General features: G+C 45.6%; 1 protein-coding gene and 1 non-coding gene across 2 annotated transcripts in view; both read left to right on the forward strand.

The window, feature by feature from the left end:
• The window catches only part of TMEM71 (transmembrane protein 71), a 192,513-nt gene extending 175,257 nt beyond the window's left edge, over window positions 1-17,256 (forward strand). Inside the window, exon 11 of the mRNA XM_058668472.1 lies at window positions 17,212-17,256. The gene's annotated coding sequence lies outside the window, so the exon portion shown is untranslated. The remainder of the gene's footprint in view (window positions 1-17,211) is intronic.
• Window positions 13,647-13,750, forward strand: LOC118757564 (small nucleolar RNA U13). Its single transcript, XR_004995269.2, has one exon. It is a non-coding gene; the product is annotated as a small nucleolar RNA U13 (small nucleolar RNA).
• Window positions 17,257-18,003: the final 747 nt, after the last annotated feature.

Below are 18,003 nucleotides of genomic sequence, written 5' to 3' on the forward strand. Positions count from 1 at the left end.
CATCCTGATATCCCACATGTATGATCAGCAGTCTTTGTACTTTGGACAGCACCTGCGCCTCTCTAGGCACATTATCAGATATCTGGGTTGAAAGTGGAGCATCTGGGACTGTGACGTGGGATTCTGCGTCACAAGCATAGTCCAAGCCTCAGTGACACACGTGGCTCAGCACTCTGGGAGGCCATTGGCTGACTCCACTTCCATGTGTTCTGCTCCTGCACTTTTCATGTGGTCTTTATCCTGTCTAAAGCCATCTCTACTCTTTTTGGCAGGCTAATGCAGAATTATCCTTCAGGTATTCATCCAGATGTGATTATTTCCATCAATCTCTCCAGGCAAATTTGGGGTTTAAAGTTCATGCATACTTATTATTTTGAAAACATTTCCAATATAGTCATTTTATCATGATTATCTATGTGCTCACAGTGATCGTGGGTTAGCCCATCAGTACCTGCAGGCCAGACCAGCTCTTACTTGTCTTGCATTCCCAGCATCGAGTAAAGAAAAGAATTCTGGCTGCCACAGGACCCACAAATCTCAAATATTACTGATCATTATGATGGGAGAGAAAAAGAGAGGGTCACAAATTCCACACTGGCTGTTAAAGCTTTATTGTTAGAAATGATGTGTTGGTTTCATTTTTTTGGTCAAAGCAAATCATGTGGCTGCATCCGAATTCAGAGACAAGGAAGTACAATACTTTCCTTTAGGATTTATTCTTCTATATTTGAAAGGCAGAGTTACAGAGAGAACTGGAGAAAAGCAAAAAGAGACAGAGAGGGGGAATGAGAGAAAAAGAGAGAGAGAAGAGAGAAGATCTCCCACTTGCTGATTCACTTTCCAAATGACTGCAACAGCCAGGGCTGGGATGGGCTAAAGCTACGAGCCAAGTCTCCCACTGCAACACTCTTACTGCAAAGACAGCTAGAAATGCTAGGTAGAAAGTACCTTTGACTGGCATAGCAGTTAAGCTTTGCAATAAACAGTTGGGATAATGTCTTAAGGAGTAAGGATCCTACCATGTGCTTTGAAACCCTGAAATGACACACATCATTTTAAGTTATGAAAGTATAATGTTATGCATATTCACATAAAGCAAATAGTAAATCTAACACAAGAGATCAGAAGGGCTTCATGTAGAATATGCCATGGTAAGACATGTGGATATATGGACATGTGGCATCAGGTGGGAGGGACAGAGGAGATCGGCCAGAGAGGATGGTAAATGGCACATTTGAGGAATGGCCCTTCTAGTGTGCCTTGAGGAGAACGCATCTGCTGCAAATATCATCTCTGCAGAGGAGCTTCCAAAGGCCAGCTGGAAAGGAAAATGCCAGCTGTGCCATTGTAGAAGCAAAGGTGACTCATGGGCAAGAATGCAGATGCCATGGTTTCACAGAAGGAGCTCGGGCCCAGGACCAGAGCAGCGCTGGCAGCCTGACGAGCCGTCGTCCTCTGGAGAGCTCATTACACAGCCTGGCATGTGGGTGCTCCTGCCACTCATGCCTTCCCAGACAGAGCTACAGGGATGAGATCATCACCATCTTTTTAAAAAAAAATGAAGCTTAAACAGCAGAAATGCTTAGCCTCATGCTGTCAGGAAAGCTGTCACCATGGAAAAGAAAAAAAGAAAGTCCCCAAATTAGCATTGAATCTCTTTCAAGAACTGTCAATATTTTTCAAAGCCCCCAGAGAACAAATGCTTTCTTGAGCCTGGTGAGATCTGTGGTGCTGAGATCGGCTCCAGGCTGATTGATGGCGGACAGTCCACGCCACATTCAGCAGGTGACTCTGGGTTGGCTGCTTCGAGTGAGAGCACAACGCCCCGTGTAGGAGCTGACAAGAATGCACAAAAATTCCTTCAGAAAACTCAGAGGACAGCACCTATCACCACAGTTAGGTTGTGTCCATAACCTTGATTTTATTGGTTATAGCACTGACCTGTTTCAAAGTGCCAGGTCTTTGCATCTGCAGCCCCAAACCACCCATTGATGGGCATCTCCCATGGCATCACTTAGTCAAGGACTGTCAAATTAGGACCAATCCAAGAAGGGCTGTCAGACGAACTATGCAAAAGGTGTGGGTAGCTGCAGAGGAGCCCTGGGGCTGGCCGTGGTGGGATAGTTACCATCTCATCGGGCGCTTTGGCTGTGGTCTCTCAGTCAAGCCATGCAGTGGCAAACCACTGGAGGCAGTGTGCTGAACACACTCCAGAAGCAGGCAATAAAGGCTTGCTGGATACGGTCTGTGGGCTTCCCATCTACACGCCCATCACAGGGCACCTCGTGTCCTGCTCTGATCCAGCTATCCATATGCATCCTTGAATTCAGTGCTCCAGGGTTCTTGTGGGCTTCTTTTCCTGAGGGAATCTTAAATGAGGGAGATGTGGATGAAGTACTCACCCTCAGCTACTCATATAAGCCAGGCACTACTAATTTTGTTCTCGATCTGCTTTTCCCCTTGGGAGATCATATTATCCTGAGCATCTTCATAGGTATGTCAGGTCTGCTGCCTGAAAGTGAACAGTACCGGCAGCCCCCACCTTTCTGGCAGCTCAGTGCTACCACCTGAAGCCCCTGTATTTTTTTAGGGTCTTATCATCCCAAATCCTTTATCATTCTAGTTTTTATTTAATGTGTTTTGAGAGAGGGAAAGAGACCATCTGTTACTTCGCTCTCCACATGCCTGGGAGCTGGGAACTTCATCCAGGTCTCTCTCCCACATCAATGGCAGGGATACAAACACTTGATCCAGCATTCCCTGCCTCTAATGTATGCATTAGCAAGCATTTGGACTTAACATGGCATGGGGACTTGAATCCAAGCACTCTGGCCATTTTACTGAATTTGGCCATCCCAACCAACATCCCAACTGCTGTGCTAGATGCCTGAGTTCTCTAAGTGCTTCCAACATCAGCCTTGGTCAGCAGAGGAGATGCACCATGGTTTGCAGTGCCGGTGGCCTCTCAAGAGAGTAGTCCTCTTGCCCTTGGAAGACATATTTTTCCCCTGAGTCATCTGGAGAGTCTTCTCCAATGCAGACATGGTCAATGAGTTTTAGCACACCCACTTTTCCGAGACTGTTCATCCCTCGCTCAGCCATCTGCCATGGCAATTCTAGCATCTCAATCTCTTCTCAGCACAAAGCATTGTTTCTCTCTTTTCAGCCAGGATCACAAGGTCACAGGGACTATCAGAAGCCTTGGCAGGTTGTTAAAATTGGGATTGCAGGAGAATGCACCTCTATCAGTATACTCAAGCCATTGTAACCTGACTGAGGGTCCCTAGTCTTTTTGTATTACATCTACCATATCACCAATAGGATGTGGATGATCGCTGTGAATGAAATAAATGGTCACATTCCCCGGCAGCATTTTATGAATTGGAGAATCTTCTATTATGAGAAGCAACGAGGGTCCCAAGAAGCTCTTGCTAAAAGCATGACACAGGAGGGTGTCTCACTGAAAAACCCTCAGACCTGCATTCGAGCCGGGGACTGGAGGGACTGGAGAAGACCATTCCTGCCACGTCAGGGAGTGGTGAGCAGTTAGCTCACGGGTCTGAGCTGGAGCAAGCTAAGTAGCCAAGATAGTAAAAGTTGTCTGAGGCTTTCCCTTTTCAGGCACTGTCTTTTGACTTGTTCCATGGAGCAAACATGGAACTTCTTGTTCCATGTTGGAACAAAGGGGGTTATGGCAAGACATCCAAAAGGATGAAGTGAGTTTTTCCACTTGTCTGAACTGTCGACTGTCACGTTGCTCTAGGTGCCTCTCTGGAGGCACCTTTCCATCTTAGATGGTTGTGGGCAGGTCTTCATCTCTACCTTTCCCTGGATGGTAGCTTTACAAAGATGGAATATTGTATTATTTTTTTCTTGCCTCTGCATTAGCCTAAAGGCTTAGCCCAGGGTATTGTACATATTTGGGTGTTCAATAAGCACTTATTCAGTGGATGAATGACGTGGAATTAAATAGGTGAACGAAGGGTTGATGGTTCTCTCTAATATGCCAGGCATCTTATTAGCTATGTTTTACTGCCTCTACATTTAGTCTATACAAATATGAACAGGAAGGGCCAGCACTGTAGTGCAGTGGGTTGAACTGCCTCTTATGATACTGGTATCCCATATCAAAGTGCTGATTAGAGTCTGGACTGCTTCAGTTCTAATCCACTTCCTGGTAATGGATTGGGAAGGCAGCTCGACTACGTGGAACCCTGACTCTGCTGGCTTCAGCCTGGCCCAGAACAAGCTGTTGGAGCCATTAGAGGAGTAAAAGAACTATGTACATGGTGTATCTCTCTCTGTGTGTCCTCTATCTCTCTGCCTTTCAAATAAATAATAATAAATAAATCTTAAGTAAATGCATGTAAGGAGTCAAGAGAAAACTCAGAATATTAAATATTAAGGCTATCTCTATGTGAAGAAATATTCCTTAAAATGTTTTGGAAAAGAGATTCCCAGAAAATTAAAAAAAGAAACTTTTCTACACTTGTTGTTTCTTATTTATCCAATAACTACCCCCAAGTTTTTATTTAAATGTTGTTACTGTGTCTACTAAAATTATCTGTTGATTGACAGACTAAGGGAACATCTCAGGCCTCAGCTGCAAAATCAGCTAGCTAACTTCTTTCACACGTAACAGCTGATTTTAGAGGTGAGACAAGTAGCCAGGTCTATGAATATTTGAGGCTTCTAGAGTTATTCCAGCTTCTCAGGAAGCACCCACGCCACCCTTGCCATGATAACCTGGGCTTGAATGAAATGTCTGGGATCCACATTTACAACTGCTGATAGGATACGAATAACAACATCTGTTGTATGAATACACCAGGGCTCATGGTGGAAAAAAGGACTGCAAATGAGGCAGGAGAAGGAGCAGAGCCTGTGATGACCACAGTGAAGAGTGGGACTGGAGGGACAGGAAAAGGCTGTGGAGGGGTAGCTGGGAGGGAAGGCAAGATTGATATTCTCCCTTGCATCAGGTCTGTTGGGACTGGAAGCTGTGTTCAAGGTGGTTTTGGGCCACACCTCAACAGCCAGAATGTGTATTGTGTGTTAGCACCTGCTGGGTAGCCACCACACCTGTGTGTGTGTGTGTGTGTGTGTGTGTGTGTGTATGAGGTTCCATCTGCTCACCATCAAAATTAACCTCCAGATCCTTTCTTCTCATAGCTGCTTCGCCCCACCACAGGCTTTGCTTGCCCACTCCAGTGGGTTTGGGATGCTCTCTGTAGGATTCATTGAGCCACAGGTGTGTTTTTAGTTACAGAATCACCGCTATTATTAAAAGTCATTCTCGGAAGGAGTGTTTCCTTGGATTTACATGCAAATATCTCTGGGTGAGTAAATACCACCAAGGCAAATGTGTTCAGCCTAGTGAACAGACCCGTGTCTCATTTCCCAGGGCCTGGGTTTGAGTCCAGTCTCTGGTTCTCAATTCCAGATTCTTGCTAACGCAGACCCTATGAGGCAATGGTGATGACTCAAATAAATGGGTTCCTGCTACACATGTGGGAAACTGCCTCTGGTCCCCACTCTTCGGTGGTGTATACTTTTCGCGCCCACAGCACTGTCCTTTGGATCACGCCATCTGCTCCCTACCCCATCCTAGGTCAAGGTCCAAGGACTGGGCGTTGCCTGTGACGTTACCACCATCTGACTTTGTGAGTTCGTTATTCTCTCCATTCCCCAGTAAGTGGAGGACAACAGTGGCAGGTGACATGTGGGGCAATAGCAGAGTTAGAGAGAGAAAACTGCTTTAGGAAGAGCTGGGCTCCTCCCAGTCATTTCCATCCCTGTGAGCCCGGCAGGTGTCAGTTTCCTCACAGGTCACTGTGCAGAACAGGGTCACAGGATGGCACAGTAGACATGGACAGACCAGGAGTGTAGGGCACAAAATCATGACTCGGATTTCAGGCTCCAAGTTCCTGGGCTCCACTCACTGGGGCTCTAGTGAGCGGCTCAGCCTCCCTGTGACTCAGTTTCATCTTAGTCCCTCGCAGGCTTCCATCTTACACCTACCACAGAAAAAGACAGAGCCACCCCCTACAGCAGTTATCAGAGAGAAAGGATTTTGTGCCAAGGTTAGGATGGTGTCTGGCAAATAGACAGTATTATAGCACTGTCAGCAATTTCAGTGTCACTTCTGAGATTTGGAATAGTCCAGGATTCTACCCATTTTGTTGACTGGGATAGTAAGGTGAAGAAAGTCGACTGAATTATCTGCGGTTACAGAATTAGCAGCAGCTTGAGGTCAAACCCGTTTGTTTGGAAACCCAAGTTCTACGTGCCCTGCTGGGCTGCGCTATGGGAGGGTGGTAAGATGTGAGGATGGAACCCAAAGAGGGTCCTTCCCCGGGCAGCTCACTTCTCTCTCTTTTTTTTTTTAATATATTTTATTGTATTGTTGTTGACAATCTTTACATAGTTAATTACGGTTAAAAAAAAGGTTCAGGGGGTATAGGGAAGTGGGTAATACTGTTATGTCCATATTGTTTCCATCATGTATCTGAGGTAAAGGGGGATATTGAGGGAGAAGCCCCACCCGATTTCCCGCCCACCCAAAGTCCTGGATGTGGGGCATGCTCTGAGATATTTGCTCAAGTGGTTTTAATAGTTCTTCAGTTATGAATCGCTGCCAGTTTTTCTCAATGAGGTCGTCCACTGATTGACACAGTCCATGATAGGGTCTTCATTTGCCCAGTATTTCGCTGCCATCATATAGCTGAGATGAATGATTGACCTGTTCTGTCTTCTGTCTTTTCTTGGTTAGAGTTCTGAGTCCAACAGTTCAATTGGGGAGATCTTCAAAGAAACTTTGAGGTATTCCCAGATCAGATTCCCTTATGTTCTAGTAAGCACAGGGCCCGGCACAGTCCATCTCCATGATCAGCTGGTGGTTGCAGTTGCTGGGTTGGTTCTGCTCTCAGTCCCGACTTGCACTGGAACCAATGGGTGTTGTAGTCCAACCTGGTTCTGCCCAGCACGTACTCGGCCCTTTTATCAACTGATGGGAGCTGTAGCCCAGTGGGGGCGACCCACAATAACCCGCTCCAGCCACGCCTCCCACCCTGGCCTGCCAATGTGCATAGCCGACTAGTCCAGTCTGTTCCACCTCCCATTTGGCTCCTATACCTATCAATGGAATGGGTATTAAAGCTTGGTTCCTTCTAACCAACTCAACCATCTAGCCCTCACGGATGTTGCTGAGTATCTCTCCATCTAGCCATCCCAGCCTTCGTCCTAGTTCTGATGTCCTCCCGCGGGAGTAGTGACCCAAGAGGGTGGAACCCACTACTTCCTTAGTCTGGTCTGTCCCATCCCTGCCCATGCTATCTAGTGGGAGTGGCTGTCCGGCGAGGGGACCAGCCCTTCAATCCCCCCTCTGGCTCTGCCCTCTCCCTTCCTGGTTCTCACGTGTGCTGGTTGGGTGCTGCATTCAAATCTAGTACAGGTAACCTCACCTTGGCTTTCTGTCTTGTGTACTAGTTCTTGTCGCGACCAAACCCGGCCCGACCCACACCCCGTTCTGGCGCCTGGGTTTGCCAGTGGATGACATGTACCGTTTCAGCCTGGTCCACCCCTGACCCATGTAAAATGTATGTCGGTGGGAAACTTTCCATGGCCTATTCTGGGCAGTTTCCTATCATACTTCTTGTGCTTATTTTGCACAAACCAGGGGGTCCATGAGCCAGCCCTACTCAGTTCACCTTCTGTCCTAGCAGGGACAGTGGTTTATCTGGCTGGCTTTCACCCCGTTCTGGTTCTTGTTGGATGTATCGGCCTGGCCATGGCTTGTCCATGCCCTCATATAGCTCACAGATGGCTCAGTAGGGGATTGAGACCTGGCCTAGTCAGGCCCACGTCTACCCTGGTTCCCCAGGACACCAGTTGGTATTGGTGTTTGGCCCGGCCTGGCGCAACCAATCCCAGCCACACTAGTGCCACGGGAGAGTACAACTGTTGCCTAGCCAGAATGCAGCCCCCATTCCAGCACACTTGCTCCTTAGTGGGAACCTCATCCCATTTAGCTCCCCAGATTGGCCTGTTCCTAACTGCAGATCCTGCGTCTGACAGTGGCTGCTCTGACTCAGCTTATCTCATTCCCACACGTGTCCTGGCCTCTGCCCAAGATACTGTGGCCCAGCATCCCGGACTAAAGTAGACCTGCCGGTGTAAGCACAAAGTTACATGCCCCTATCACTGGCAATCGCCTTGAATTCATGGTTCACCTATACAAAAGTTGGTCTAATTCATGAGTGTCCCTGAGCAGCTTTTACAATTTAAAAAGACCCAGAGCTCGCCGCTGGGCGGCCAGCAGCCAGAGCCTGGCACCACATGGTGCACTGGCTGCCCAAAACTAAGGGCTAGAGCCCTTAGCCGGATCCCGCTTAGCCAAGACGCCACCGCGCATCTGCCAACCTGCACAGTGGTTCAGTCCGTCCCAGCCCTAAGAATGGAATCCGCCCTGATTGGTCCTGCCGCCGTGGCAGCAGAACAGAGCTAGTTTAGTCCAGCTCCCGGTTTGCCCTCATGGCTGCGACCGGAGGGTTGCGAGCCAGAGAGATCATTGCCCCTGGGCGTGGGGAAGACCGAGGGCCGCTCACTTCTAAACTGATTGAAAATCTAACCCCCACGTAGACAGTTTTCCTAACCACATCCTGTTATCTCTCCCTGACCAGGGGGAACTGATAGTATGAAACAGAAGCTGCGTACCCCAGTGCCACCAGTAACCATTGGACCTGAAATTCGGCAACAGTCTGCAGATGGGACCCACTGAGGCAGCCCCTGGAGTGCTGGATCTCAGCTGCACTGGAGGCAGTCGAACAGGACAGCAGCACCACTCCCAGTCCATTCGCTGGGGCGGAATGGGGCATTGGTCAGTGCCTAGCTCCAGAGGCCAGAAGGGGATTATCACTGGGCCTTCAGAGCCCCCACCATTTCCTTTACTTGGCTTCTCCTTCACGGCCTTTCATCAGCCTGAAAATTACTCGAGCATCCTCACTTTACCCCTGAGGGCAAAAACCTAGGTGACAAACAGGGAGCTCCTTAATGGAGTCCTGAACTCAGGAACTTCTTTCTGTTCCTTTCTCTCTCTGTCTCCTTTTCAAAACTCAGATTACTAAAAGCATGCATTCTGCTCTTTTAGCTGGCCTTGTGTATGATACCCATTGAAACCCAGCCCTCAGCTATGCAGGCACTGGTAGAAATTCCAGGACAACCCTTGCACACTAAGGACTCAGAGGTCTGTCCATATAAAAACATCACATACCTATCAGAACCCTGAGCTGACCACTTGTTAGAGAGATGTAGGGGACACAGGGACTCCGAACACTTCGAACAGATGCAGAAACACTGGGGATGGGGGCCATGGGGGAAACCCAGCTCCTACTCAGAACTACACTGTGGCAGATGCGCCTGTCTGATGCCCAGAGGAAGGGGTATAAGAGCACGGATTTAGATCAAGCAGGCCTGGGCTGATGACTGCACACAGATTCCTAACTTTTCTGGACCTGTTACATAATGGCGTTACGAGCTTGGCCTCCAAAGCCTTTGGGATGAACACACACAATGAAACACCCAAATCTGAGGGACTCAAAGTATCAGTACTTGTTTCCCTCTCTCCCCCGCCCCTGCTTCTTTTACTTTCACGTGTAACCGGCTGATGTGGGCAGCCAGCAGAGCTGTGCTCATGAGGGTCCTGACTTTGGATATGGACGTGCCCACATTCCAGCTGTGTCAAGGCTCTGTCATCCTGCAGGTGACAACCTTGTCCGGAGAACCAAGGCTGACACACTGGCCACAGGTCCAGCACGTCAGGGAAGATGCCACAGAGATGACGGACACTGGAGTGTGGGGAGCAGGAGTTGCCACACGCTGATTTGATCACCACTGCAGTCACTGTCACAAGCTCCACAAAACTCTCATGACACACAAGTAATTCTGTGGGTCCCCAGCAAAGTTACAGCCCCCCACCCCCCAGTTGCTGTGTTCTTGTCTGGCTCTCACTGTTGAGTCAATCCTGAGTTAGAACTCAGCGCCTGAAAGTCACACCCACACAAACCTAGGAGATGAGACTGGAAGGGAGAAAGAAGCACAGGAGAACAACCACATATTGCACCAGCAGCAAGCAGGAGGGGATAGGTTGACGAGGAGGTTGGATGTGAGTGTGTTACTCTTGGGGGACATCCAGGTGGAAATCCTCCCCAAAACAACACAGGAGGGGATGCTGCAGGTGTGAAGCCAGTGTGAGAAGCTCGGGTGCTAAGTGTATGCATCTGGGCTACACAACTGTTAAAGTAGCAGATCCGAAGTCCCTGGGGGCAGGAAGCACACAGGAGGAGCAGCGCAGGAAAAGGCAAAGTGGGAGCAAGAAAGCCCAGCCTGTGTCCCTCAAGCTGAGGTGCTTCCAGGGCTTCCTATCCTGTGACCCGCCCGTTCCCCAGCCCAAATGCCCAACTCCTGGCTGGACTCCTGCTCTCCAAGCTGAACGGGAGTCTTACTGCTTGTCTCTGCCCAGTGCACACATTTTTCTTATTGCCTTTTCACTTTCTTAGGTCTCATTTTGCAGAGTGATCCTAACAGCAGACCACATGGGGGTGCAGCCTCAAAAGGCATTCCCCATCCCAACGACCAATGCCAAAGATATTCCTGCGGGAAAAATGAACACGTAGTCAGCACCAACTGCATTCCTCATTCACGACTGAGTCTCCAAGAGGATCTCTTCCTCCTTATTGTCCTCCACAGTATCTTCCTTTTTAAATAAAAAGGTTGTTCTTCCAGATGAACCTTTGGATCATTGTTTCCAGTTCCATGAAGAATGTTTTGGGCAATTTGATTGGGATTGCGTTGAATGTATATATTGCTTTTGGCAGTATAGACATTTTAATGATATTGATTTTACCTATCCAGGAGCATGGGATGTTACTCCATCTTTTGAGGTCTTGTTCAATTTCTTTTTTAAGCAGTTTGTAGTTTTCTTCAAATAAGTCTTCTACATTTTTGGTTAGATTTATTCCCAGATATTTCATACTTTTCTCTGTTATTTTGAATGGTATCTTGCTGGTTAAGTCTTTTTCCATCTTGGGGCTGTTTGCATACACTATGGCTGTTGATTTTTGTTCATTAATTTTGTACCCTGCCACTCTACCAAACTCTCGTACAAGTTCTAGCAGTCTCTGTATTGAGTCTCTTGGCTCTTCTACATAAAGAATCATATCATCTGCGTATAGTGAGAGCTTGACTTCTTCGTTTCCCATTTGGATTCCTCTGATTTCTTTTTCTTGTCTTATGGCCTCAGCGAGTACCTCTAGGACTATGTTGAATAGTAGTGGAGAAAGTGGACACGGATAGCTAGAACTATCCTGAAGAACAGGAAGTTAGCAGGGGGAATCACAGTTCCGGACCTCTGGACATACTATAGGGCAGTGGTTATCAAAACAGCCTGGTACTGGCACAAAGATAGAGAGGAAGATCAATGGAGCAGAATAGAAACACCAGAAGGAAACCCACACAGATACAGCCAAATAATCTTTGACAAAAAGACAAACGACAACCCAGGCAAATGGGAAGGTCTGTTCAATAAATGCTGTTGGGACAACTGGTTGATAGCCTGCAGAAACAAAAAAATAGATCCACATCTCTCACCATACACTAAGATCAGATCTAAATGGATAACAGATCTAAACCTACATCCAGAAACCTTCAAACTTTTGGAAGAAGATGTTGGAAACACACTGGAACACTTAGGGGTAGGCCCTCACTTCCTAAAAAAGACTCCAGATGCAGTAGAAATCAAGACCAAAATAAACAATTGGGACCTCATCAAACTAAGAAGCTTCTGTACAGCTAGAGAAACAATCAACAAAGTAAAAAGGCAACCCACAGAATGGGAGAAGATCTTCGCACACGACATAGGTGATAGAGGGCTAATATCCAGAATATACAAAGAGCTACAAAACAACCAAAATGTCAAAACAAGCAAGCCACTCAAGAAATGGGCACGGGAAATGGGCAGACACTTCACAAAGGAACAAACCCAAATGGCAAATAAACATATGAAAAAATGCTCAAGTTCCCTGGCAATAAGGGAAATCCAAATTAAAACATCAATGAGGTACCACCTAACGCCAGTAAGACTGGCCCACATGAATAAAAGCACCAACGACACTTGTTGGCGAGGTTGCGGGGAAAAGGGAACCCTACTCCACTGCTGGTGGGGCTGCAGGCTGGTACAGCCTCTATGGAAATCAGTATGGAGAATATTCAAACAACTCAAATTCAACATACCGTATGATCCAGCAATAGCACTCCTAGGAATATATCCAGAACACTTGTTCTATGAGAAACCAACATGTACTCCTATGTTCATAGCAGCACAATCAGTAATTGCAAAAACATGGAAACAACCAAAATGCCCATCAACAGAGGATTGGATCAGAAAGCTATGGTTCATCTACTCCATGGAACTACTCAGCTATTAAAAAAAACAAACTGCAGTTCTTTGTGGCCAAATGGGCCAAACTGGAAACCATAATGCTAAGGGAAATGAGCCAATCCCAAAAGGTTAAATACCACATGTTTGCCTTAATTTAAGATGATATGATGTTATGTATAACATGTTATGTTTTGAATGTTATATGTTGTGTATAAACTAAAATTGAAGTATAGGTGAGGTGGTCACAGAAGGTGGCTGGGAACCCGCATTTACTTTTAACATATTGGTTACTCATTACTATGTCAATTAATTCCATAATGATGTAAATTTTTGCTGATGGTATGTTGGAGCTTTCAATTGACTGGGATGATACTCTGCTGGCTCTGTCATCAGACCAGAGAGGGTATACCTAAGAAGCCGTTGAACTTGACGGGACAATAAGATGCTGGACTCTATGTTTGGTATACGCTTGCAATGGGGAAATCTCAACTGAACTTGAGCTGTGGTTATGCAACAAGGTGGAGGAATCCACCATGGTGGGAGGGTTTGGGGAGGGGTGGGGAGAACCCAAGTATCTATGTAACTGTGTCACATAATACAATGTAATTACTGAAGTTAAATAATAAATAATTAAAAAAAAAATAAAAAGGTTGTTTATTGATTAAAGAATCAAAGTTACAGAGAGAAATATGTATACATATATGTATGGAGAGAGAGAGATCTTCAATCCACTATTCTCTATCCCAAATGGCCACAATGGCCAGGGCTGGGCAAGGCCAATGTTAGGAATCAGGAGCTTCACCTAGGTCTCCCATGGGGTTGCCTGGGGATTAAACACTGGCTATCCTTGCCTTCTTTTCCCAGGCCATTAGCAGAAAGCTGCGTTGGAAGTGGAGCAGTTGGGGCATAAGCAGTAGCCCATGTGGGATGCAGTGTTGCCAGAGGCAATTTTACCCACTAAGCCACAATAACTTTGCAACTGTTCTCCACTCTTCTTCCAATACCCTGGATTGGGATATTTCATATTTACAAATTAAATGAAATATACAAGTGTGTTTTACAGATTTGTGGACCTCACATTGTCTGATTATGAAATATGCCGAGCCTTCTGGTGAACCTCACTGCTATCCAATGTTACGTGCTCATGGTTGTTGCTGTCATTGTCATTGAGAGTCTAGACACACGAGGAGTTTGAAAATTTGTATTGGTGATCCTTTTGTGGTTCATATGAGTGATGATTGGGTGGGCACATGTTTGTGTGGCATGTTCCTCCATTTAAACCTTGTTGTATCATCTGACATGAGAAAAATGACAGCATTTCTATTAGTTTGAGTTGTGTGGTGGAGTGGACACTTGGCATAGTGGCTAAGACATCACTTGGGACACCTGTATTCTCTAATACAGCATCTGAGTTTGAGTGTTTGCTCTGCTTCCAATTCCAATTTCCAAATTCCAACAAATAATGCACCCAATAAGGGCCCAAGTAGTTGTGCCCTACCAGAAATGTGAGACCAGGTCCCCAGTTCCTTGCTTCAAAGTGACTCAGTCACAGCCCTTGCAGGCAATTGAGGGAGTAAAGCAGTAGATGGGAAATTTGGCTGTGCTTTTAAACTAAAATAAATAACAAAAAGCAGTAGTTTAGGAAGAAAAAACAAAGAAAACTTCACAGCACTTGGTGCTAACATTTAACAAGCATTATCAAAATCCTGGGACTCATATCAGTGGATATCATCTTCTAGAGTTTAATTGTCGTAACTATGGTATGTGGCAAAGGTAGAGGCAAGACCTGAATCCATGAGTACCTGACTCCAAATAATGTGCTCCTTTAACCTTCTCTGCACTTAGTTCCTCAGAGCCTAAGAGGGAGTTGGATTTCAGTAAGCAGGTGGCTTGTCAACAAGATGTCCATGGTGACCAGTGGCCAAGTTGAGCAAGAATTCAAATACCCTGATGTACAAGCTAATCATTTTGATCCTGTAGCAAAACTCCAAGAGCCCAAGAGTGGTAATTACAGGCAGTGGAATGTCAGGAAGAACATATTAGTCGATGCTTAAAGGTGGCTTAAGGACAATTAAATTGCTGAATAGCGAGAGAATCAAGATGGCAGAATAGGGTAATGACACATTTAAACGAACGGAAAAACATTTAATCAGGATGAAGCAGAGAGGACATATTCCAGGAAATAAGAAAGGACGGAACAGCAGCAGAGGGGTACCTGGAGACTGACAGGCACAGGAAAGCAGCCGACACAATGGTGTGGTGTTGCAGTGACTGATACACCAGCTGCATTCAGCTAATGGAGATCTGAACTCCACCAGCAGCCAGAACTCCACCAGCAACAGGTGGGAAGGGACTTTCACTGGGAGTTTGGGAGGTGAACCAAGACAAAAAACCGTCCGTCCTGCTGGCCCGTTTGATTTGACCAGGAGCAGAGACAGAGCAGCAGATCCCAGACAGACAGTGCTAGAACAGGGCAGATTTCACAGCCCAGTCAGCCCCCTAGAGCCAAACTGGGCACCATTTTGTGTAAGGAGGCAAAGGCAAGGGAAAGGACTGAGCATACTCTGAGCTGGGAGTGAACTCATTTCTGACTCAGTGAACTGCAGCAATGCAGGATTCCTCAGGTTCCACCCAAGACACATCTGGATAGCCCTCAGATCTGACAGCCAGCAGATCAAGAACTCTAGTAGTGGTACATGAGGTGACATTTTGTACACTGTGGCAATAGCTTTACGACTGCAGGGGACAACAGTGAACTGCACATGTGCTGAGCTCGCGAGAACTCACTGAGTTCAGTGAATCACACTGGTCCCACAGGAAAATAATACCGACTGTGGCATCATACGGGTCAAAATAGGTCCGTGTGGCACCCAGACCTAACAGCCAACAGGTTCCAACAAGATCAGAGCCACCATCAACCTAACTATATAGGACACCTGGTGTCTCTCTAATCCTGGGACCTGCTCCAACCGGCAGTGGGAGAAAGGTTACAGAGACAACAGTGCAGCCTCAGCACGGTATACCAGGAGGAGGACAGTAGTGAACCACGAGCTGGGGCTACAGAGACCACGGTGGAAATCTAACATAAGAACCCAGACCTGGAACTCGCTGGAGGTTGTGGCACAAGTGGCTGCAAACAAAAAGTTGTGTACCAACAGCAATAAGCAAAATCTCATTGTAGACCTGTGCGTGACACAGCTTAGAAACCTGCCCTAAGGACAAGACTCTGCTAACCAGAAGTGCAATGACCAAGAGCAAAAGAAGAGACAAAGGCACAATGAATATTACTGAAAACTCCCTTTCAAAGGAGCCAAACCCTATGCCAATCCCAGAGTTAATTGAGGAAGACATTGAGAAAATGGGGCACACAGAATCCATAAGAGTCATTTTAAAGCTTCTGATCAACAATGAGAAACACATACAAGAGTTCAAAGAATGTACGGAAGCAATAAAGCAAATCAAGGCTGATATAGCAGAAATTAAGAACACAGTAGAGCAAATTAAAAGTGCAATGGAGAGTCTCCAAAACAGAATGAAGCAAGCAGAAGAAAGAATCTCAGAATTGGAAGATATTTCCTGTCATCAGGGCGAAGCAAACAAAAAGCTGGAAGCAAAGCTGGATCAGGCCAAAAAAAGTAGTCAAGAATTGAAAGACACTATTAAGAGGCCAAATATAAGAGTTATGGGAGTCCCAGAAGGTACAGAAAGAGAAGCTGAGTTTGCAAATGTATTTAATAAAATAATAAAGGAAAATTTCCCTAATCTAGAGAAAGATTTGGGAAACAAGAGCCAGGAAGGGCACAGAACTCCCAACAGGCCTGATCAAAAACGATCTTCACCAAGACACATGATCATCAAGCTCTCTTCAATTGAACATAAGGAAAAGATCCTTAAATGTGCACATGAAAAAAATCAATTGACATATAAAGGAATGCCAATTAAGCTCACATGAGATCTCTCACAGGAAACTCTACAGGCAAGAAGAGAATATTCCAGATTCTAAAAGAAACAAATTGTTGGCCCAGGATAACATATCCAGCAAAGCTTTCTTTCGTCTTTGAAGATGAAATAAAATTCTTCCACAGTCAAGAAAAGTTAAAAGAATTTGCCTCTTCCAAACCTGCCCTACAAATGATACTTCAAGATGGTCTCTTGACAGAGAAGAGGAATAGCACCCAGCAAAACCAAAGGCAAATGGGAAGAACATCCCAGTAAAATGACAACAGAAGACTAAACCAATGAACAACCCATCCCTAAAATGACAGGACCAAAGTACCACCCATACATATTAAACTCTGAGTGTAAATGGCTTAAGTTCAATCAAACGTCATAGCTTAGTAGACTGGATTAAAAAACAAAACCCATCTATTTGTTGTCTAGAAGAGACACATTTGACCAACAAAAATTGGTGGAAACTCTATCACATGGGTTTTGTTGTTTTCTGTTAGTTTCATCTCTTCAAAACACTTTCTTCTGGTGAAATCATTCAATGACTCATAGATCATACAGTAGCATCATTTTCTGCAAGAAGGTTCTTGATTTTCATTTCTTCAGCTAGTAGCATTTCTTCATTTTGTTATTTAACTTCTTGGTGTTGCTAATTTCTTTTTTCTCCCTGATGCCGGTTTTATTTTGTGGCTTTTCATTTAAGGGGATGTATAGCAGCTGTATAATGGAGACTTTCATATCTAGTAACATGTCACTTAACTTCATGGCATTGTAAATTTCTATTTTTCTTCCTATTGTTGATTTTGTTTTGTGGTTTTTCATTTAAGGGGATGTACAGTAGCTGTGAAATGGAGACTAACATCCAGATGTGAGGATACAATGTAGTATGGATTTCTACTTCCAGACAAAGATAAACTTACAATGAAACTCTTTACTATATCTTGACAATAGGATGCTGAACTCTCTGCCATTGTCCATCCCGCAATGATGGACATATGACTGTGTATGAAGAACTATACTTTAGTAATGATATAGAGGAACTAGGTGGTGGGGAGAGAATTGTGGAGGGGATAAGGGAAACGCCAGGAGCCTATGGAACTGTATCATAAAATGATAATAATTATAATAAAGTGTAAAAAAATTCTGAATTGCTAACAACTCAGTGTAATAGAAAAGCTAGTATGGAAACCGTTACACTCAAATCTGTTGTTGAAGATCTCCTCATGTAACATCAAGGCATTCTTATTTCTGTTTATACAGATTTACAGGTGAATACACACACACACTCTGGTGTGGCTCGCAGTTTCCATTCTTGCATTCTTGCCCATGGAACAGATACCCTTTCACCTGGCACCTGATTCCCTGGGGAAAGGACTGCAATCCTCAGCCTGCCCTGCACCGTTTACTAAGTTCCCTTCAGTGAGGTGTAAGCAGAAGTATCATAGGTATGTAACTCAGAGTATAGTGATGAAGGAAGAGAAGCAAGACAAGACTCTTATCTTTCTTCTTTCTGGTTGAAGGTGTTAGGCAGCCATTCTGGACCATGAGATTGCATACAAGGAATGACGAGGCAGCAAGACAAAAGTAATTTGATTCCTTGGTTATTATGGGCTTGCCCC

The sequence above is a fragment of the Ochotona princeps genome, chromosome 9 (assembly GCF_030435755.1).
Source record: "Ochotona princeps isolate mOchPri1 chromosome 9, mOchPri1.hap1, whole genome shotgun sequence".
Classification (NCBI taxonomy): Eukaryota; Metazoa; Chordata; class Mammalia; order Lagomorpha; family Ochotonidae; genus Ochotona; species Ochotona princeps.